Source organism: Pseudophryne corroboree, chromosome 5, assembly GCF_028390025.1.
Source record: "Pseudophryne corroboree isolate aPseCor3 chromosome 5, aPseCor3.hap2, whole genome shotgun sequence".
NCBI classification, from domain to species: Eukaryota; Metazoa; Chordata; class Amphibia; order Anura; family Myobatrachidae; genus Pseudophryne; species Pseudophryne corroboree.
In genome coordinates, this window is record NC_086448.1 from 275,055,984 (window position 1) to 275,079,739 (window position 23,756).

Consider the following 23,756-nt stretch of genomic DNA (forward strand, 5'->3'; position numbering starts at 1 on the left):
CAGAATGGCTTACCCCAATTGGACTCTCCTGGGGATTTGTGGCATCGGACAACGCCAGCAATATTGTGCGTGCATTACATCTGGGCAAATTCCAGCACGTCCCATGTTTTGCACATACCTTGAATTTGGTGGTGCAGAATTATTTAAAAAACGACAGGGGCGTGCAAGAGATGCTGTCGGTGGCCAGAAGAATTGCGGGCCACTTTCGGCGTGCAGGCACCGCGTACAGAAGACTGGAGCACCACCAAAAAAACCTGAACCTGCCCTGCCATCATCTGAAGCAAGAGGTGGTAACGAGGTGGAATTCAACCCTCTATATGCTTCAGAGGATGGAGGAGCAGCAAAAGGCCATTCAAGCCTATACATCTGCCCACGATATAGGCAAAGGAGGTGGAATGCACCTGTCTCAAGCGCAGTGGAGAAAGATTTCAACGTTGTGCAAGGTTCTGCTGCCCTTTGAACTTGCCACACGTGAAGTCAGTTCAGACACTGCCAGCCTGAGTCAGGTCATTCCCCTCATCAGGCTTTTGCAGAAGAAGCTGGAGGCATTGAAGGAGGAGCTAAAACAGAGCGATTCCGCTAGGCATGTGGGACTTGTGGATGGAGCCCTTCATTCGCTTAACCAGGATTCACGGGTGGTCAATCTGTTGAAATCAGAGCACTACATTTTGGCCACCGTGCTCGATCCTAGATTTAAAACCTCCGTTGGATCTCTCTTTCCGGCAGACACAAGTCTGCAGGGGTTCAAAGAACTGCTGGTGAGAAAATTGTCAAGTTAAGCGGAACGCGACCTGTCAACATCTCCTCCTTCACATTCTCCCACATCTGGGGGTGCGAGGAAAAGGCTACGAATTCCGAGCCCACCCGCTGGCGGTGATGCAGGGCAGTCTGGAGCGACTGCTGATGCTGACATCTGGTCCGGACTGAAGGACCTGCCAACAATTACTGACATGTCGTCTACTGTCACTGCATATGATTCTCTCACCATTGAAAGAATGGTGGAGGATTATATGAGTGACCGCATCCAAGTAGGCACGTCAGACAGTCCGTACGTATACTGGCAGGGAAAAGAGGCAATTTGGAGGCCCTTGCACAAACTGGCTTTATTCTACCTAAGTTGCCCTCCCTCCAGTGTGTACTCCGAAAGAGTGTTTAGTGCCGCCGCTCACCTTGTCAGCAATCGGCGTACGAGGTTACTTCCAGAAAATGTGGAGAAGATGATGTTCATTAAAATGAATTATAATCAATTCCTCCATGGAGACATTCACCAGCAGCAATTGCCTCCAGAAAGTACACGGTGATCTGAGATGGTGGATTCCAGTGGGGACGAATTAATAATCTGTGAGGAGGGGGATGTACACAGTGAAAGGGGTGATGAATCGGACGATGATGATGAGGTGGACATCTTGCCTCTGTAGAGCCAGTTTGTGCAAGGAGAGATTGATTGCTTCTTTTTTGGTGGGGGCCCAAACCAACCAGTCATTTCAGTCAGTCGTGTGGCAGACCCTGTCGCTGAAATGATGGGTTGGTTAAAGTGTGCATGTCCTGTTTATACAACATAAGGGTGGGTGGGAGGGCCCAAGGACAATTCCATCTTGCACCTCTTTTTTCTTTCATTTTTCTTTGCGTCATGTGCTGTTTGGGGAGTATTTTTTGGAAGGGCCATCCTACGTGACACTGCAGTGCCACTCCTAGATGGGCCAGGTGTTTGTGTTGGCCACTAGGGTCGCTTAGCTTAGTCACACAGCTACCTCATTGCGCCTCTTTTTTTTCTTCTTTGCGTCATGTGCTGTTTGGGGAGTATTTTTTGGAAGGGCCATCCTGCGTGACACTGCAGTGCCATTCCTAGATGGGCCAGGTGTTTGTGTCGGCCACTAGGGTCGCTTAGCTTACTCACACAGCTACCTCATTGCGCCTCTTTTTTTCTTTTTTTTCTTCTTTGCGTCATGTGCTGTTTGGGGAGTATTTTTTGGAAGGGCCATCCTGCGTGACACTGCAGTGCCACTCCTAGATGGGCCAGGTGTTTGTGTCGGCCACTAGGGTCGCTTAGCTTACTCACACAGCTACCTCATTGCGCCTCTTTTTTTTCTTCTTTGCGTCACGTGCTGTTTGGGGAGTGTTTTTTGGAAGGGCCATCCTGCGTGACACTGCAGTGCCACTCCTAGATGGGCCAGGTGTTTGTGTCGGCCACTAGGGTCGCTTAGCTTACTCACACAGCTACCTCATTGCGCCTCTTTTTTTCTTTGCGTCATGTGCTGTTTGGGGAGTATTTTTTGGAAGGGCCATCCTGCCTGACACTGCAGTGCCACTCCTAGATGGGCCAGGTGTTTGTGTCGGCCACTTGGGTCGCTTAGCTTAGCCATCCAGCGACCTCGGTGCAAATTTTAGGACTAAAAATAATATTGTGAGGTGTGAGGTGTTCAGAATAGACTGAAAATTAGTGTAAATTATGGTTATTGAGGTTAATAATACTATGGGATCAAAATGACCCCCAAATTCAATGATTTAAGCTGTTTTTTAGTGTTTTTTGAAAAAAACACCCGAATCCAAAACACACCCGAATCCGACACAAAAAAATTCGGTGAGGTTTTGCCAAAACGCGTTCGAACCCAAAACACGGCCGCGGAACCGAACCCAAAACCAAAACACAAAACCCAAAAAATTTCCGGTGCACATCACTAGTTGCATCAGACACCTATGGACCAAAAGGAGAATGAACCGGGAGACCCTGGGGTATTATGTTAACTTTTGACAACAAAAAAAACCAACTCAGAACTATGTTAGCATTATAAGTGTAGGCTTAACCAAAGAAGCTCAGCAAAGGTGAATATGAAAACTCCAAAACATAAATAACCATATTGAATAGCAATGCACAATAACCCAGCAAATAATCCGTGAGAAGCTCATGGAGGGTTACGTCTATACGAGGTTTTAGCCGGGACTGTCGACCAAAGGCGTCTAGGTGTTCTCTGCAGTAGGGGAAAGTCTGAGGGATGTTGGAGTCCCGATGCAGCTTGTGGAGGGGAAGATGCATCTGGCTTTGGGGGAGATAGGTTGAGTTTCAAAATAAGCTGGTGGGCCTCTTCCTTGGATCTCGCCAGCAGCCTACTCCCATCAAGTTGTACTATCAGGGCGAAGGGATAACCCCACTTATAACATATATAATTCTCCCTGAGGATTTGGGTATAGTGTACTTTTATTTTAACATCAGCACCCCTGTATTTTCACAGAATACAGGACAGTGCCAGTGTAATTTTATTTTAACACCACCACCCCTGTATTTTTACAGCATACAGGACAGGGCCAGTGTACTTTAATTGTAACAACAGCTCCCCAGCATTTTTACAGCATACAGGAAAGGGCCAGCACCCCCTGTATTTGAACCACACCCTTGTAATTTTACAGTATAGAAGACTGAGCCAGTGTAATTTTATTTTAACAACAGCACCCCTGTATTTGGGTCAGTGTACTTTTATTTTAACAGCACCCCTGTATTTTTACAGCATACAGGACAGGAACAGTGTCCTTTTATTTCAAAAACAGCACCCCTATATTTATACAGTGTACAGGACAGGGACAGTGTACTTTTATTTCAACAACAGCACACCTGTATTTTTACAGCATACAGGACATGGCCAGTGTACTTTTATTTTAACAACAGCACCCCTGTATTTTTACAGCATACAGGACTGGGCCAGTGCGCTTTTATTTTAACAAAGCACCCCTGTATTTGGGCCAGTGTACTTTTATTTTAACAACAGCACCCCTGTATTTTTACAGCATACAGGACAGGGCCAGCACCCCTGTATTTGAACAACACCCCTGTAATTTGACAGTATACAAGATACAGCCAGTGTAATTTTATTTTAACAACAGCTCCCCAGTATTTGGGCCAATGTACTTTTATTTTAACAAAAGCATCCCTGTATTTTTACAGCATACAGTACAGGGCCAGTGTACTTTTATTTTAACATCAGCACCCCTGTATTTTTACAGCATGCAGGACAGGGCCAGTATAATTTTATTTTAAAAGCACCCCTGTATTTGGCCAAGTGTACTTTTATTTTAAAAACAGCACCCCTTTATTTTTACAGCATACAGGAAAGGGCAGCACCCCTGTATTTGAACAACACCCCTATAATTTTAAAGTATACAAGACAGGGCCAGTGTAATTTTATTTTAACAGCACCTCTGTATTTGGTCCAGTATACTTTATTTTAACAACAGTCCCCCTGTATTTTTACAGCATACAGGATAAGGCCAGCACCCCTGTATTTAATTACCATCCCTGTAATTTAACAGTATACAAAACAGGGCCAGTGTAATTTTATTTTAACAACAGCACCCATGTATTTGGGATGGTGTAATTTTATTTTAACAACAGCACTCCTATATTTGTCCCAGTGTACTTTTATTTTAACAACAGCACCCCTGTATTTTTACAGCATACAGTACAGGGCAAGTGTACTTTTATTTCAACAAAAGCACCCCTGTATTTTTACAGCATTCAGGATAGGTCCAGTGTACTTTTATTTTAACAACAGCACCCATGAATTTTTACAGACTACAGGAAAAGGCCAACAACCCTGTATTTGAACAAAACCCCTGTAGTTTTACAGTATACAAACAGGGCCAGTGTAATTTTATTTTAAAAAAGCACACCTCTATTTGGGCCAGTGTATTTTTATTTTAACAACAGTATCCATGTATTTTTACAGCATACAGGACCGGGCCAGTGTACTTTTATTTTAACAACAGCACCCCTGTATTTTTACAGCATACAGGACAGGGCCAGCGTACTTTTATTTCAAAAACAGAACCCCTGTATTTTTACAGCATACAGGAAAGGGCCAGCACCCCTGTATTTGAACAAACCCCCTGTAATTTTACAGTCTACAAGACACGGCCAGTGTAATTTTATTTTAACAACAGCAAACCTATATTTGGGCCAGTGTACTTTTATTTTAACAACAGCACCCCTGTATTTTTACAGCATACAGGACAGTACCAGTGTACTTTTTTTATAGCATACAGGACAGGGTGTCACGATCCGGGTATCTGGACGCCATTACTTACCCTTCAGATGCCTCCTAAGGCTGGCTCAGCGTTCCAGGACTGGATCCCGCTGTTCCTGAGTTTCCACATGCAGAATGTCAGAGTGGTGATTTCATCAGCCGCGGCCTCCGCTGTGCCCGCGTGGTTAAATGTGCGCTTGTCAGTCTGGCGTCTCCTGTCTCCTGTGGCCGGCGTCGCCATTACTGTTTCAATTCTCACATGGATTACAAACCAAACTTCCCTCCAAGTGTCTGCATGGGCGCAGCCATCTTGGATTTTGGCATCTGATTATTTCCACCAATCTGCTGTCTGTATTGTTGATTTGCATAATTGCCTAGCCAACCCCTTCCTTGCTGCAGGTATAAGTATGCTGTGCCTGAGCAAGGAAGGCGTCAGTGCTTTGGTTGTCTAACCTAGTTCCAGTTTGTCTCTCTCCTGTGGTTGTCTTCCAGGTTCCAGCTCCTGTCTCCAGACTTCTGCTATAGAGACCCGCACCAGCATTCCATCTGCGGTGTAGCCTGACTCTCCGATCCATTCTGGACTCACCTGTTTCCAGCTACAACAATCACCTGCTTCCAGCCCAGCTTCCAGCAGTGTACAGCTTCTCTTAAAGGGCCGGTGTCCTTTCTGCAGTTTACCACTCTCCACCGGTATTATTATTTCACCGCTCTCAAACAATCACCAGCTTCCAGCCCAGCTTCCAGCAGTGTATAGCTTCTCTTAAAGGGCCGGTGTCCTTTTCTGCAGTTTACCACTCTCCACCGGTATTATTATTTCACCGCTCTCAAACAATCACCTGCTTCCAGCCCAGCTTCCAGCAGTGTATAGCTTCTCTTAAAGGGCCGGTGTCCTTTTCTGCAGTTTACCACTCTCCACCGGTATTATTATTTCACCGCTCTCAAACTCCAAACTTCATTATTATTTCATCGCTCTCAAGTTCGTTTATTATTTAACTGGTTCCAGCCAGTATCCACTCCGTACCAACAACAGTCTGGTTCCAGCCAGTATCCACAGCAGCCGTTTTACCTTCAGCAGCCCAGCCTTTCCTGGAACATCAGCTGGTACGATCCTGGGTTCTCTCCATTGCTACAGTCAGGCCTGGTAAGGACTTTCCAACTAGAAGATTATAAGAACTGTCTCACACTACCAGTGCCTGTGGCCCTTGCCACCCTGTAGTACCCAGGAATTGTATTTATCCTCTGTTGACTTTTATGTTTCCTTTTACTGCTGCTGTGTTACGGAGTTTGTCATAGTAAACATCATTGACTTTTATCCTGGTTGTCGTGGTCACGCCTTCGGGCAGTTATTCTACATGTTACTTACATGTCTAGGGGTCTGATACAACCTCCCAGGTTCCGTTACATCTCAGCCCCTACAACTGAGGCTGCCTTCCGTCAGCTCAGGCCCTCAGTTGTGACAGTAAGCACTGACCTAATGAATCCAGCCGGAGACCAGGATCAAGCGGCCAGGCCGATGCAAGAACTGGCAGCCCGACTTGAACATCAGGAGGCTGCACAGGGCCACATCATCCGCTGTCTCCAGGATCTCTCTACACGGCTGGATGGGATTCAAACGACCCTCCGTGGACCTGGCACGTCCGGTGCGTCCACTACAGTAACACCAGCTATAACCCCACCCACCTTACCCATTTCCAGTCCACATCTTCATCTTCCAACGCCAGCAAAATTTGATGGATCTCCAAGGTTCTGCAGGGGATTTCTCAATCAATGTGAAATCCACTTTGAGCTTCTACCTGGCAATTTCTTCAGTGACCGTACCAAAATTGCCTATATCATCTCCCTTCTCAGTGGCTCAGCCCTTGACTGGGCATCACCTTTATGGGAGAAGTCTGATCCCCTGCTATCCTCCTATACTGACTTTGTAGCTACATTCAGGCGCATCTTCGACGAGCCAGGCCGGATAACATCTGCTTCATCTGAGATTCTCCGTTTACGCCAGGGAACACGTACTGTGGGACAGTATCTTATACAGTTTAAAATCCTGGCATCCGAACTGGCATGGAACGACGAGGCCCTGTATGCTGCATTCTGGCATGGCTTATCAGAACGCATCAAGGATGAGTTAGCTACCAGAGACTTGCCCTCTAAGTTGGATGAGCTAATTTCTCTTTGCACGAAGGTTGATCTACGTTTCAGAGAGAGAGCAACCGAGCGAGGAAGATCATCTACTCCTAAATCTTCTGCTCCTCCTCCTCGTCAACCATCTCCATCCAAGGATGAGCCTATGCAAATTAGTCGTTCCCGTCTATCTCCCGCTGAGCGCCGAAGACGTCTCTCTGAGTCTCTCTGTCTCTACTGTGTAGCTCCGTCGCACACTATCAATGCCTGTCCCAAACGTCCGGGAAACTCCAGATCCTAGCTCGCCAAGGAGAGGGCCGGCTAGGAGTAATGATCTCCTCTCCATCTCCTCATGACTGTAACCTCCCAGTGTCGCTCCAAATTGCTCAACGTTACAGGAACGTCATTGCCCTCCTTGATTCCGGAGCAGCTGGGAATTTCATAACCGAAGCTTATGTTAAACGGTGGTCCCTACCCACTGAGAGACTGTCCTCGTCCATCTCTTTGACTGCCGTGGATGGCAGCAAGATTTTTGACGCAGTCTTTTCCTTAAGGACTCTTCCAGTTCGTCTGAGAGTGGGAGTTCTTCATTCTGAGTATATTTCTTTTTTAGTGATTCCAAGAGCCACACATCCAGTGGTTTTAGGCCTTCCATGGCTCCGTCTCCACAACCCATCAATTGACTGGACGACTACGCAAATACTGGCATGGGGTCCCTCCTGTGCTGAGACTTGTTTAGCCAAAGTTCTTCCTGTTTGTTCTTCCTTCCCCAGGTCATCTGATGTTCCGCCTCCTCCATATCAAGACTTCACGGACGTGTTCAGTAAAGCCTCTGCTGATATCCTTCCTCCTCATAGAGAATGGGACTGCCCAATCGACCTCATTCCAGGGAAGGTTCCACCGCGAGGCCGAACTTATCCGTTGTCTCTGCCTGAGACACACTCCATGGAAGAGTACATCAAAGAGAACCTGGCGAAGGGTTTCATCCGACCATCTTCTTCTCCAGCCGGCGCAGGCTTCTTCTTCGTTAAGAAGAAAGACGGTGGTCTGCGTCCGTGCATCGACTACAGAGGTCTGAATGACATTACCGTCAAGAACCGATACCCTTTACCCCTGATTACCGAGCTCTTTGATAGAGTTAGTGGTGCAACTATTTTCACAAAGCTGGACTTGAGGGGTGCCTACAATCTCATCCGAATCCGTGAGGGTGACGAGTGGAAGACCGCCTTTAACACCCGTGACGGACATTATGAGTACCTCGTCATGCCCTTCGGATTGAGCAACGCTCCAGCAGTCTTCCAGCACTTCGTGAATGAGATTTTCAGGGACATCTTGTACCGCCATGTCGTGGTTTATCTAGACGACATCCTCATCTTTGCTAATAATCTCGAAGATCATCGTTTCTGGGTAAAAGAGGTTCTTTCCCGTCTCCGTGTCAATCACCTCTATTGTAAATTGGAGAAGTGTGTGTTTGAAGTTAAAACCATTCCGTTTCTAGGTTACATTGTGTCCGGTTCCGGACTAGAGATGGATCCTGAGAAACTCCAAGCAATCCAGAATTGGCCTATACCCTTAAGCCTCAAAGGGGTCCAGAGGTTCTTAGGGTTCGCCAATTATTATAGAAAATTTATACGAGACTTTTCCACCATCGTGGCGCCTATCACTGCATTAACCAAGAAAGGTGCTAATCCGTCCAAGTGGTCCGAGGAAGCTACACAGGCCTTTCACCTTCTGAAGCAACGGTTCATCTCTGCACCAGTTCTGAAACAGCCCGACACCGACTCTCCTTTTATCTTAGAGGTAGATGCCTCCTCCGTTGGAGTAGGAGCAGTGTTATCCCAGAGGGCCAAAGATGGACATCTACATCCTTGCAGTTTCTTCTCCCGGAAGTTCTCCCCAGCTGAGCGCAACTATGCCATTGGCGATCAGGAGTTGCTAGCCATCAAGCTCGCTCTGGAGGAGTGGAGATACCTGTTGGAGGGAGCTTCCCACTCAATCACCATACTTACCGACCACAAAAATCTTTTATATCTCAAAGGCACACAATGTCTGAATCCTCGTCAGGCCAGATGGGCACTTTTCTTCTCTAGGTTTGACTTTAAACTCCAGTTCTGTCCGGGTTCTCAGAATCGTAAGGCCGATGCCCTTTCCCGCTCATGAGAGCAAGAAAATGAGTCCGAGTCTGCAGACAAGCATCCTATTATTAATCCGTTGGCATTCTCCACGGTAGGGATGGACTCTACGCCTCCACCAGGGAAAAGTTTTGTTAAGCCAGTTCTAAGGAAGAAGCTCATGCATTGGGCCCATGCTTCCCGTTTTGCTGGACATACAGGCATTCAGAAAACCCTTGAATTTATTTCTAGGTCCTACTGGTGGCCAACTCTGAAGAAGGACGTTATGGAATTTATTGCCTCCTGCCCAAAGTGTGCCCAACACAAAGTCTCCCGCCAGTCGCCTGCGGGGCAACTGGTTCCATTATCTGTTCCCCGTCGACCTTGGACCCATTTGTCGATGGACTTTGTTTCCGATCTACCTATCTGCAACAAGTTTAATACCATCTGGGTGGTAGTTGACCGGTTCACCAAGATGGCACATTTCATCCCTCTCACCGGTCTTCCGTCAGCTTCCAAGTTGGCTCAAGTGTTTATACAAGAGATCTTCCGACTTCACGGTCTTCCTGAAGAGATCATCTCGGATCGTGGAGTACAATTTGTAGCCAAATTTTGGCGAAGTTTGTGTCAAGCCCTCCAAGTCAAGTTAAAGTTTTCCACGGCTTACCATCCTCAGACCAATGGTCAAACCGAGAGGGTGAATCAGGACTTGGAGGCCTTCCTCCGTATATATGTGTCTTCCTCTCAAGATGACTGGGTTCAACTCCTTCCTTGGGCCGAGTTCAGCCACAACAATCAATACCATTCCTCATCTTCTTCTACACCATTCTTCATTAATTATGGATTCCACCCTAAAGTCCCAGAATTCCAACCGCTTCCCGCAACTTCTGTTCCAGCAGTGGATGTCACCTTGCGTCAGTTTTCAAATAACTGGAGGAATGTCCGCGCAGCCCTGCTTAAAGCCTCATTCAGGTATAAGAAGTTTGCCGATAGGAAGCATAGAGCGGTTCCTGCTCTCAAGGTGGGTGATCGTGTGTGGCTGTCCACGAAGAATTTGAGGTTGAGAGTTCCCAGCATGAAATTTGCACCTCGCTACATCGGACCCTTCAAGATTGAACAAGTCATCAATCCTGTTGCCTACAGGTTACAGTTACCATCCTTCTTGAAAATACCCAGGACATTTCATGTTTCTTTGTTGAAACCGCTGATCCTGAATCGGTTTCATTCCGCACTTCCTCCAGCTCCCAAAGTTCAGACTCAACGGGGAGTCGAGTACGAGGTGGCCAAGATTTTGGACTCACGTTTCCGTTACGGTCAGTTACAATACCTCATTGACTGGAAGGGCTATGGTCCTGAAGAACGCTCTTGGACCAATGCCTCAGACGTCCATGCTCCTGCCTTGGTCCGAAATTTCCACGCAAAGTTTCCTTTAAAGCCTAAGAAGTGTCCTGGGGCCACTCCTAAAGGGGGGGGGTGCTGTCACGATCCGGGTATCTGGACGCCATTACTTACCCTTCAGATGCCTCCTAAGGCTGGCTCAGCGTTCCAGGACTGGATCCCGCTGTTCCTGAGTTTCCACATGCAGAATGTCAGAGTGGTGATTTCATCAGCCGCGGCCTTCGCTGTGCCCGCGTGGTTAAATGTGCGCTTGTCAGTCTGGCGTCTCCTGTCTCCTGTGGCCGGCGTCGCCATTACTGTTTCAATTTTCACATGGATTACAAACCAAACTTCCCTCCAAGTGTCTGCATGGGCGCAGCCATCTTGGATTTTGTCATCTGATTATTTCCACCAATCTGCTGTCTGTATTGTTGATTTGCATAATTGCCTAGCCAACCCCTTCCTTGCTGCAGGTATAAGTATGCTGTGCCTGAGCAAGGAAGGCGTCAGTGCTTTGGTTGTCTAACCTAGTTCCAGTTTGTCTCTCTCCTGTGGTTGTCTTCCAGGTTCCAGCTCCTGTCTCCAGACTTCTGCTATAGAGACCCGCACCAGCATTCCATCTGCGGTGTAGCCTGACTCTCCAATCCATTCTGGACTCACCTGTTTCAAGCTACAACAATCACCTGCTTCCAGCCCAGCTTTCAGCAGTGTACAGCTTCTCTTAAAGGGCCGGTGTCCTTTCTGCAGTTTACCACTCTCCACCGGTATTATTATTTCACCGCTCTCAAACAATCACCTGCTTCCAGCCCAGCTTCCAGCAGTGTATAGCTTCTCTTAAAGGGCCGGTGTCCTTTTCTGCAGTTTACCACTCTCCACCGGTATTATTATTTCACCGCTCTCAAACAATCACCTGCTTCCAGCCCAGCTTCCAGCAGTGTATAGCTTCTCTTAAAGGGCCGGTGTCCTTTTCTGCAGTTTACCACTCTCCACCGGTATTATTATTTCACCGCTCTCAAACTCCAAACTTCATTATTATTTCATCGCTCTCAAGTTCGTTTATTATTTAACTGGTTCCAGCCAGTATCCACTCCGTACCATCAACAGTCTGGTTCCAGCCAGTATCCACAGCAGCCGTTTTACCTTCAGCAGCCCAGCCTTTCCTGGAACATCAGCTGGTACGATCCTGGGTTCTCTCCATTGCTACAGTCAGGCCTGGTAAGGACTTTCCAACTAGAAGATTATAAGAACTGTCTCACACTACCAGTGCCTGTGGCCCTTGCCACCCTGTAGTACCCAGGAATTGTATTTATCCTCTGTTGACTTTTATGTTTCCTTTTACTGCTGCTGTGTTACGGAGTTTGTCATAATAAACATCATTGACTTTTATCCTGGTTGTCGTGGTCACGCCTTCGGGCAGTTATTCTACATGTTACTTACATGTCTAGGGGTCTGATACAACCTCCCAGGTTCCGTTACATCTCAGCCCCTACAACTGAGGCTGCCTTCCGTCAGCTCAGGCCCTCAGTTGTGACACAGGGCCAGTGTAACTTTATTTTAACAACAGCACCCCTGTATTTTGGCCAGTGTACTTTTTTAACAACAGCACCCCTGTGTTTTTACAGCATACAGGAAAGGTCCAGTGTACTTTAATTTTAACAACAGCACCTCTGTATTTTTACAGCATACAGGACAGGGTCAGCACCTCTATATTTGAACAACACCCCTGTAATTTTAAAGTATACAGGACAGGGCCAGTGTACTTTTATTTTTACAGCATACAGAACAGGGCCAGGGTAATTTTAATTTTAAAAACAGCAAATCTGTATTTGGGCCAGTGCATTTTTATTTTAACATCAGCACTGCTGTATTTTTACAGCATACAGGACAGGGCCAGTACCCCTTTATTTGAACCACACCCTTGTAGTTTTACAGTATAGAAGACTAGACCAGTGTTAATTTATTTTAACAACAGCACCCCTGTATTTGTGTCAGTGTACTTTTATTTTAACAACAGCACCCACGTATTTTTACAGCATACAGGACAGGACCAGCACCCCTGTATTTGAACAACACCCCTGTAATTTTACAGTATACAAGACACAGCCAGTGTAATTTTATTTTAACAACAGCTCCTCAGTATTTGGGCCAATGTACTTTTATTTTATCAACAGCACCCCTGTATTTTTACAGCATACAGGAAAGGGCAGCACCCCTGTATTTGAACAACACCCCTATAATTTTAACGTATACAAAACAGGGCCAGTGTAATTTTATTTTAACAGCACCCCTGTATTAGGGCCATAATACTTTATTTGAACAACAGCACCCCTGTATTTTTACAGCATACAGGATAAGGCCAGCACCCCTGTATTTTATTACCATCCCTATAATTTAACAGTATACAAAACAGGGCCAGTGTAATCTTATTTTAACAACAGCACCCATGTATTTAGGACAGTGTAATTTTATTTTAACAACAGCATTCCTATATTTGTCCCAGTGTACTTTTATTTTAACAACAGCACCCCTGTATTTTTACAGCATACAGGACAGGTCCAGTGTACTTTAATTTCAACAATAGCACCTCTGTATTTTTACAGCATGCAGGACAGGTCCAGTGTACTTTTATTTTAACAACAGCATCCCTGAATTTTTACAGACTACAGGAAAAGGCCAACAACCCTGTATTTGAACAAAACCCCTGTAGTTTTACAGTATACAAACAGGGCCAGTGTAATTTTATTCTAAAAAAGCACACCTGTATTTGGGCCAGTGTATTTTTATTTTAACAACAGCATCCATGTATTTTTACAGCATACAGGAAAGGACCAGTGTACTTTTATTTTAACAACAGCTCCCATGTATTTTTTTACAGCATACAGGAAAGGGCCAGCACCCCTTTATTTGAACCACAACCATGTAATTTTACAGTATAAAAGACTGGAATAGTGTAATTTTATTTTAACAACAGCACCCCTGTATTTGTGTCAGTGTACTTTTATTTTAACAGCACCCCTGTATTTTTACAGCATACCGGACAGGGCCAGTGTACTTTTATTTTAAGAACAGCACCCCTGTATTTGGGCCAGTGTACTTTTATTTTAACAACAGCACCCCTGTATTTTTACAGCATACAGGACAGGACCAGTGTACTTTTTTTATAGCATACAGGACAGGGCCAGTGTAACTTTATTTTAACAACAGCACTCCTGTATTTTGTCCAGTGTACTTTTTTAACGATAGCACCCCTGTGTTTTTACAGCATACAGGACAGGTCCAGTGTACTTTAATTTTAACAACAGCACCTCTGTATTTTTACAGCATAAAGGACAGGGCCAGCACCCCTATATTTGAACAACACCCCTGTAATTTTAATGTATACAGGACAGGGCCAGTGTACTTTTTTTTACAGCATACAGGAAAGGGCCAGGGTAATTTTAATTTTAAAAACAGCAAATCTGTATTTGGGCCAGTGCATTTTTATTTTAACATCAGCACTGCTGTATTCTTACAGCATACAGGACAGGGCCAGTACCCCTTTATTTGAACTACACCCTTGCAATTTTACAGTATAGAAGACTGGACCAGTGTAAATTTATTTTAACAACAGCACCCCTGTATTTGTGTCAGTGTACTTTTATTTTAACAACAGCACCCACGTATTTTTACAGCATACAGGACAGGGCCAGCACCCCTGTATTTGAACAACACCCCTGTAATTTTACAGTATACAAGACACAGCCAGTGTAATTTTATTTTAACAATAGCACCCCTATAATTGGGCCTGTGTTTATACAGCATACAGGACAGGGCCAGTGTACTTTAAATTTAACAATAGCACCTCTGTATTTTTACAACATACAGGACAGGGCCAGCACCCCTGTAATTTTAAAGTATACAGGACAGGGCCAGTGTACTTTTATTTTTACAGCATACAGGACAGGGCAATTTTATTTTAATAAAAACACCCCTGTATTTGGGCCAGTGTACTTTTATTTTAAGATCAGCTCCCCTGTATTTTTATAGCAAACAGGACAGGGCCAGCACCCCTGTGTTTGAACAACATCCTTATAATTTTACAGTATACAAAACAGGGCCAGTGTAATTTTATTTTCAAAACAGCACCCCTGTATTTGGGCCAGTGTACTTTTATTTTAACAACAGCACCACTGTATTTTACAGCATACAGGACAGAGCCAGTGTACTTTTACAGCATACAGGGCAGGGCCAGTTTAATTTTATTTTAACATCAGCACCCCTGTATTTTTTACAGCATACAGGACTGGGCCATTGTATTTTTATTTTAACAAAGCACCCCTGTGTTTGGGCTAGTGTACTTTTATTTTAACAACAGTACCCCTGTATTTTTACAGCATACAGGAATGGCCAGCACCCCCTGTATTTGAAGAACACCCCTGTCATTTTACAGTATACAAGACACAGCCAGTGTAATTTTATTTTAACAACAGCACCCTTGTATTTGGGTCGGTGCACTTTTATTTTAACAACAACATCCCTGTATTTTTACAGCATACAGGTAAGGGCCAGTGTACTTTGATTTTAACATCAGTACCCCTGTATTTTTACAGCATACAGGAAATGGCCAGCACCCCTGTATTTTAACAAAACCCCTGTAATTTTACAGTATACATGACACGGCCAGTGTAATTTTTTTTAACAACAGCACTCCTATATTTGGGCCAGTGTACTTTTATTTTAACAACAGCATTCCTAATTTTTTTACAGCATACAGGACAGGGCCAGTGTAATTTTATTTTAAAACAGCACTCCTATATTTGGGCCAGTGTACTTTTATTTTAACAACAGCATCCCTGATTTATTTTACAGCATACAGGACAGGCCAGTGTAATTTTATTTTAACAACAGCACCCCTATATTTGGGTCAGTGTACTTTTATTTTAACAACAGCATCTCTGTATTTTTACAGCAAACAGGACAGGGCAGCACCCCTGTATTTGAACAACATCCCTGTAATTTTACAGTATACAAAACAGGGCCAGTGTAATTTTATTTTAACAAAAGCACCCCTGTATTTAGGCCAGTGTAATTTTATTTTTAAAACAGCACCCCTGTATTTGGGCCAGTGTAATTTTATATTAACAACAGCACTCCTGTATTTTGCCCAGTGTACTTTTATTTTAACAACAGCACCCCTATATTTTTATAACACACAGGACAGGGCCAGCACCCCTGTACTTGAACAGCATCTCTGTAATTTTACAGTATACAAAACAGGGACAGTTTCATTTTATTTTAACATCAACACCCCTGTATTTTTTCAGCATACAGGACAGGGCCAGTGTAATTTTTATTTTAACAACAGCACCTCTGTATTTGGGCCAGTGTACTTTTATTTTAACATCAGCTCATTGTAAGGAAGCTTGCATTTTAAAGTGTAGCTTGAATTTTTAAATGTATGTGAGTTGGAATCAGCAGCAGGTGAGTATCTAATTATTCTCTAATTATTCTCTGTCTATCCATATAGGGATAGTAATAGTAATATTGTTGAAGAAAGTTAGTGTGAATCTGATTGTTTGTATCTGTACTGTGCTTTTTTTTTTTTTTAAAAAGGTGTGAGGAGAAATCCAGGGGGAGGGGGTTGAATCAGGTGTGAGTAATCAGGAGGAGGAGTGGCTGATTACAGCAGCTGGCTGAGAGCCATATATAATCAGTGAACAGACTCATTTGAGCTTGCTCATTGTAAGGAAGCTTGCATTTTAAAGTGTACCTTGAATTTTTAAGTGTATGTGAGTTGGAATCAGCAGCAGGTGAATTAGAATACAGAAAAAGGTGCGTTTTATAATACGCAATCAGGAACACACATATTTGCAATACCATTAAACTTCTGGTGAGCCTGCAAGGGGCTGACCTTGTGAGTGAGTGAGAGGCTCTCTAACTTGGAGTAGCAGAGGGGCTGTGATTGTTGCGTGTGTGAGGGGCAGATTTTTTTTTTTGAGGGCTGCCTTCGTTTCTGTCTTTGTTTTTGTTCTATTTTGTGTGTGAGCATACTAGATACTGCCCAGTGACACTGCCGGTGGGGAAAGAGCCTACAGGTGCAGTGAGCTGGAACAACTGCAACTGCTAGGTGGAGTATCGGTGCCACAGGAGAGGTCCCACTCAGATAAGTATTGATTACTTACTTATTGTGTATTGTTTGTATTGGCTAGTTGGTTTTTATTCTCTTTATTGTACTTTCGAAAGGCAATAGGGAGTTGAGTTTTCAAACAATGGGAGGGGCCGTGATTGAAAGTCTCACTCAGTGCATGTCGTGCAAGATGTATGCGCACCTGGAGCAGCCGACCCAGGGCGAATACATATGCATGAGATGTGAGCGTACGGTTGCACTGGAAGCCCAGGTAACTGATCTAGAGCAGACCATTACGCGACTGAGGGATATTCACAATCCCGAGCGAAGTTTAGATAGAACGGTGGAGGAGTTGCAGCAGGGGTCACTGGTAGATGAGGAAAATCAGGTAGGCAGTTGGGTCACTGTTAGAAGGAAGAAAAATACGGGAAGGCACAACATCTCGGATCTATCAAACCCGAACAAATTTGCCCAATTGGATGATGATTCGGTGGATGATAGCGACTAAATGATGGAGCTGGAGGAGACTGCTACCTCTAGCAACCGGAGGAGTGGTCCCTCTGGCTCAGATGGAATGAAAGCTAGAGAGGCGCCCAGGCAGATTGTGGTGGTAGGGGACTCTATCATTAGGAAGGCAGATAGGGCAATCTGCTCCCGGGTGCTCGGGTACGGCACATCACGGACCGGGTAGATAGATTGTTGGGAGGGGCTGGGAAAGACTTGGCGGTCTTAGTGCACGTTGGCACCAACAACAAAGTTAGTGGTAGGTGGGATGCCCTTAAGAAAGATTATAGGGACTTAGGCCAGAAACTAAAAAAAAGGACATCTAAGGTAATTTTCTCTGATATATCACCAGTGCCACGCGCTAGCCCAGGGAGACAGAGGGAGATTAGTGAGGTAAATGTGTGGCTCAGAGACTGGTGTAGGAAAGAGGGGTTTGTGTTCTTGGAACACTGGGTGGACTTCTCAGTCAGGCGCCATCTTTTTTCTCGTGACGGATTGCACCTGAATGAGGAAGGGGCTGCGGTGCTGGAGGGTAGGATGGTTAGTAGGTTGGAGGAGCTTTTAAACTAGGAGCCTGGGGGGAGGGTTTAGTTAGAAACTATGGGTCATGCAGCGAGTATAGTAGAGATGGTGGTAGTGAGATAAAAGGGGGTGGAGAAGGGGGGAGAGAGAGAGTGCAGCTGGTAAGGGTATTTACATGGGTTCTAATAAGGGTGTAAGAAAGGTATTGCTAAAGCATTAAATAATAACAATTATGTGTCATCATTACAGCCTATAGAAAATGTTGTACGGGACTTAAGGGAAAATACTTATGTCAGGGCGGTGAATTTAGACGGGAACATTGGGTTGACCAAAAAGAAAAGTAAGGTGGGCAATACTAAGTACGGTGGGGTTGGAGAGGGAGCAAGAAGAACAGTCTGTATCAGTAACTCTACGGATGCACTAGTTAACCAAGATGGGAAATCTTTAGGAAAACAAACAAACAAAGGAACAGATAAACTAAAACATATGCTTGCAAACGTAAGACGTCTAGCAGGTAAAATGGGGGAATTGGAATTGTTAGCATCAAAGGCTGAGTATGACATTTTAGGTATTACGGAAACATGGTGGGACGACTCTCACGACTGGGTTGCTAACTTGGAGGGGTATTCTCTTTTCAGGAGGGACAGGGCTAACAAAAGAGGAGGAGGTGTATGTCTTTATGTTAAACCATCACTTAAACCATACCTAAAGGAGGTTATCTATGAGGAGACTGGCGATAATGTGGAGTCACTATGGGTCGAAAATCTCAAGTGGGGGAATTGATGCAAAAAAACTAGTCATAGGCACTTGCTACAAACAGCCGGATATTAGCATACATGAGGAAGAACAACTATTGCAGCAAATCAAAATGGCTGCGGGATTGGGGGACATCCTTGTGATTGGGGATTTTAATTACCCGGATATAAACTGGAGTAACGATTCATGTGCTAAAGTGAGGGGCAGCAGGTTCTTAAATATGTTTAGGGATCACTACTTGTCTCAATTAGTCGAGGACCCAACTAGGGGTAAAACTACCCTGGATCTATTAATTACTAATAATGTAGACTTTGGGTAACAGTGATCACTATATGATCACATTCGACATCAGTTTCAGGAAACATAGCTACAGGGGTTCCACCAAAACTTTTAACTTTAGGAAGGCTAATTTCAGTATGCTTAGATGTGCACTTAGCGACATAGAGTGGAAGGTTCTGTTTAATAACAAGAACACTTCGGAAATGTGGGATGTTTTAAAACGGTTGCTGGATAGCAATATTCATAACTTTATTCCCATGGGCAGTAAACGCAGGAGTATTAAACTCAAACCGATGTGGCTTAACAAGAAGGTTAAGGCAGAAATGGATAAAAAAAAGCGGGCTTTCAAAGCATTTAAACCTATTGGAAAGGAGGAGTCTTTCAAGTATTACAAGGAGTGTAATAAGAAATCAAAAAGCAATAAGAGCAGCTAAAATGGAAAATGAAAAGCAAATCGCTATAGAGAGTAAAACCAATCATGAAAAGTTTTTTTAATACATAAACGGTAAAAGGTTAAAAAAAGGAGAATATAGGTCCATTAAAAGATGAATTAGGAGAATTGATAAATGATGACGAAATAAAAGCGGAAATACTGAACAAATTCTTTTCATCAGTATTCACCAGTGAAGAACTGATGGTGGGAGTAGAGCATAACAATTGTGACAGTAATGATTCATGGTTAGATACTTGTTTAAGTGAAGAAGTAGGCCGGGAGAGACTAAGCAAAATTAAGATTAATAAATCACCTGGTCCTGATGGACTTCACCCGAGGGTTCTTATGGAGCTTAGTTCACAACTAGCACGACCCCTATACTTGATTTTCAATAGTTCAATTAGATCAGGCATGGTACCGAAGGATTGGCGTATAGCTGAGGTAGTGACATTATTTAAAAAGGGATCCAAAAATCTTCTGGGAAACTACAGACCAGTTAGTTTAACATCTATAGTGGGGAAAATATTGAAAGGAATTCTAAGGGACGGCATACAGGAGTATCTACAGTCCGCTAGGATTATTAGCAAGAACCAGCATGGGTTTGTGAGGGACAGGTCATGTCAGACTAACTTAATTAGCTTCTATGAGGAAGTGAGCAATAATCTTGATCAAGGAAAAGCAGTGGATGTGGTCTTCCCAGATTTTGCAAAAGCCTTTGATACAGTTCCTCACAGGAGACTGATGATCAAATTAAAGGAGCTTGGCCTAGGAAAAACTATTTGCACCTGGATAAGCAGCTGGTTGGATAGCAGGGTACAGCGAGTAGTGGTCAACGGGAAGTCCTCAACCTGGTCCCCAGTAGTCAGCAGAATACCACAAGGGTCCGTACTCGGACCACTGCTGTTCAACATATTTATCAATGACCTAGAAATAGGCCTGGAAAGCACAGTGGCAATCTTTGCAGATGATACTAAACTGTGTAAGGTAATTAATTCAGAATTGGATGTGGAGTCCTTGCAGAATGATCTATCTAAACTTAAGCGCTGGGCGTCTAAATGGAAAATGAGGTTCAATACAGACAAATGCAAGGTTATGCATTTTGGGACTAAAAACAAACTTGCATCCTACATATTAAATGGGGAACGCCTAGGGGAAACAGAATTGGAAAAAGATTTGAGGGTATTCATTGATAATAGGCTTAATAACCATACACAATGTCAAAACGCAGTAAAGAAGGCAAGTAAGGTGCTAGCGTGCATAAAAAGGGACTCGGTTGTAATCATGCCGCTGTATAAGGCATTGGTACATCCGCACCTGGAATATTGTGCTCAGTTTTGGGCACCATTGTATAAAAAAGACATCAATGAACTTGAAAGTGTTCAAAGGCGAGCTACTAAATTGATTAAAGGCCTAGAAGGACTGGACTATAAGGAAAGACTTACTAGGCTGAAAATGTATATACTAGAAAAGAGGCGCCTAAGAGGAGATATTATTAATATCTTCAAATATGTAAAGGGACATCACAAAGATTTATCAGAGGAATTATTTATTAAAAGAACACAGTTTAGGACACGAGGGCACTCACTGCGACTTGAGGAGAGAAAGTTCTGAACGCAACGGAGGAAAGGGTTCTTCACTGTTAGGGCAATCAGGATGTGGAATTCCCTGCCAGGGAAGGTGGTAATAGCGGACTCTGTACTTGGATTTAAAAAAGGAATGGATACATATCTGAATGAAAAAGCTATCTAAGGTTATAATACTTAAAATATCAACGTGGTTAATCCGGGGGTAACATGAGTTATAGTAGCTAACTAGTCATAAAACATTATTCAGCAAGTATGTAGTATCATCACAACTTAAAACAGGTTGAACACGATGGGCAATTTGCCTCTATTCAACCTTAAATACTATGTTACTATGTTACTATGTTACCCCTGTATTTTTACAGAATACAGGACAATGCCAGTATAATTTTATTTTAACAATAGCACCCCTGTATTTGGGCCAGTGTACTTTTATTTTAACAACAGCACCCCTGTATTTTTACAGTATACAAGACACAGCCAGTGTAATTTTATTTTAACAACAGCACCCCTGTATTTGGGCCAGTATACTTTTATTTTAACAACAGCATCCCTGTATTTTTACAGCATACAGTACAGGGCCAGTGTACTTTTATTTTAACATCAGCACCCTCTGTATTTTTACAGAATACAGGACAGGGCCAGTGTAATTTTATTTTAACAAAAGCACCCCTGTATTTAGGCCAGTGTAATTTTATTTTAACAACAGCACCCCTGTATTTGGGCCAGTGTAATTTTATATTAATAAGAGCACTCCTGTATTTTGCCCAGTGTACTTTTATTTTAACAACATCATCTCTGTAATTTTACAGTATACAAAACAGGGCCAGTGTAATTTTATTTTAACATCAACGCCCCTGTATTTTTTTCAGCATTCAGAACAGGGCCAGTGTAATTTTATTTTAACAGCACCTCTGTATTTGGGCCAGTGTACTTTTATTTTAATATCAACACATCTGTATTTTTACAGAATACAGGACAATGCCAGTATAATTTTATTTTAACAACAGCACCCCTGTATTTGGGCCATTGTACTTTTATTTTAACAACAGCAACTTTGTATTTTTTTCATCCTACAGGACAGGGCCAGTGTACTTTTATTATAACACAGCACCCCTGTATTTATACAGCATACAGTACAGGGCCAGCACCCCTGTATTTTTGCAGCACCCCTGAACAGCTGAATTTTTGCAGCATACAAGACAGGGCCGGTGTACATTTATTTTCACAATACCCCTGAATTTTTACAGCATACAGTACAGGGCCAGCACCACTGTATTTTCACAGTATCCCTGAATTTTTACAGAATAAAGGACATCATCACCCATATACAGCTGCACAACCCCTAACAGCACATGACACCAGTGACAGGACACCACCCCTAACAGCACACGGATACTTTAGTGACAGGACAGCACCCCTGTAGAGACCACACACTGACCACACCCGACATCACCACCCACAGAGAGAGACAGAGGTCTGTCTCCCTCACTCTCCAAGTCCGGAGTGAAAATGGCAGCAATGCTAGGCTCCTTATATGGAAACCAAAACCACGAGAATCTGACAGCGAGATGATGAAGTTTTGCCTAGTTCTGGGATCCGAGTCTGGCGGAAAGTCCTGAGCCGGACTCGGATACCGGCTCGGATCCTGATGTTTGGGGGGTAGAACTGAACCCGCTCATCTCTACTTTTAAGAAAAAAATTCATGTGCACTATGGGGCACTGTGTATGTATATGTATATGTGTGTATATATATATATATATATATATTAATATAGAAATAAAATGCTTAATTAAAAATGGTACTTATTGGGCATCTACAAATAGAGTAAGACATCGCATTCTAGTAGCGTGTAGCGTGGCACTTTCAGCAGAGCTCTAAGAAAATATTGGACTGGGAAACTGCTAAGAGAAAGGGAAAGATAAGTGGTAGGAGTGTAGAAATGGTATGACAAAATCACATACAATTATAAAAAAAACCCCACCAACACCAAAATTCCAATAATTAAGAATCATTTTTACTAATGTATCTGATTCCAATATTTAGTATCCAATAGCAGCAGCTTCTTGTCAGATAATTCATGATAATCAATACTCATTTACACATATGAGGTGGTGAGAAAAATCTGTCCTTTTTCCAAACAGATCATCAACATTCTTGTATCTGGAAAAGCAACAACTAACTCTAAGATACTTGCAGGTAGTGAAAGCTATTAAAACAAACACTAGAGAGAATGTCTGACAACTATCCTCATGGTGGTGAGCATTTGGGATGTACAGTACAGTGGTGGAGTAATAGTCCTTGAAGGCCCCATGTTGGCTTGGGGGCACTGGCGCTGGTGCTCCCTTCCACCTATAGCAAGCGGCAGCCACAAATGGCGCCCAATCAGAGAGAGGTGAGGGCGGAGTCCCCAAGCTCCTGTCTATGTGAAAGGTAATGTGGTGTGTAGCCATGAGGAGAGCAGCTGCATCTGTCTACCATCTGGGGGGGATGAGTCATGTGGTAAGCTTAATTATAGTTCAATGTCTGGGGTGCAATCGGGGCAGTAGAGATGTGTGGAGCCTGCAGGAGGGTATGAGACACACATGCATATGCTGCAAAAGCATCTTCTCTGAAGCCACACATGACAGTGGCCAGTGCAGGCAGAAACTGGATGTTTGGTGCTCATACAGACCGGGTCTCATGGCAGCTTGTTAGTATGATAAGCAGCAGAAGATGCCAATCCTATATAGATGTTGAGTATCTGCTGACTGGATTTTATGTGAATGCCAGCATTTTATCCAAGCTTATCACGTGGTGAGACTGAGATGTAGTGAATAGACACTTCCTCTAGGGAAGCAATTATATTATATTAATGTATGCAGGCTTGGACTGGCCCACAGGGGTACTGTATACATATTAATGAAGGGGCCCAGACGTTGCACTCTCTAATGGTTAGTCAAACCAATGAT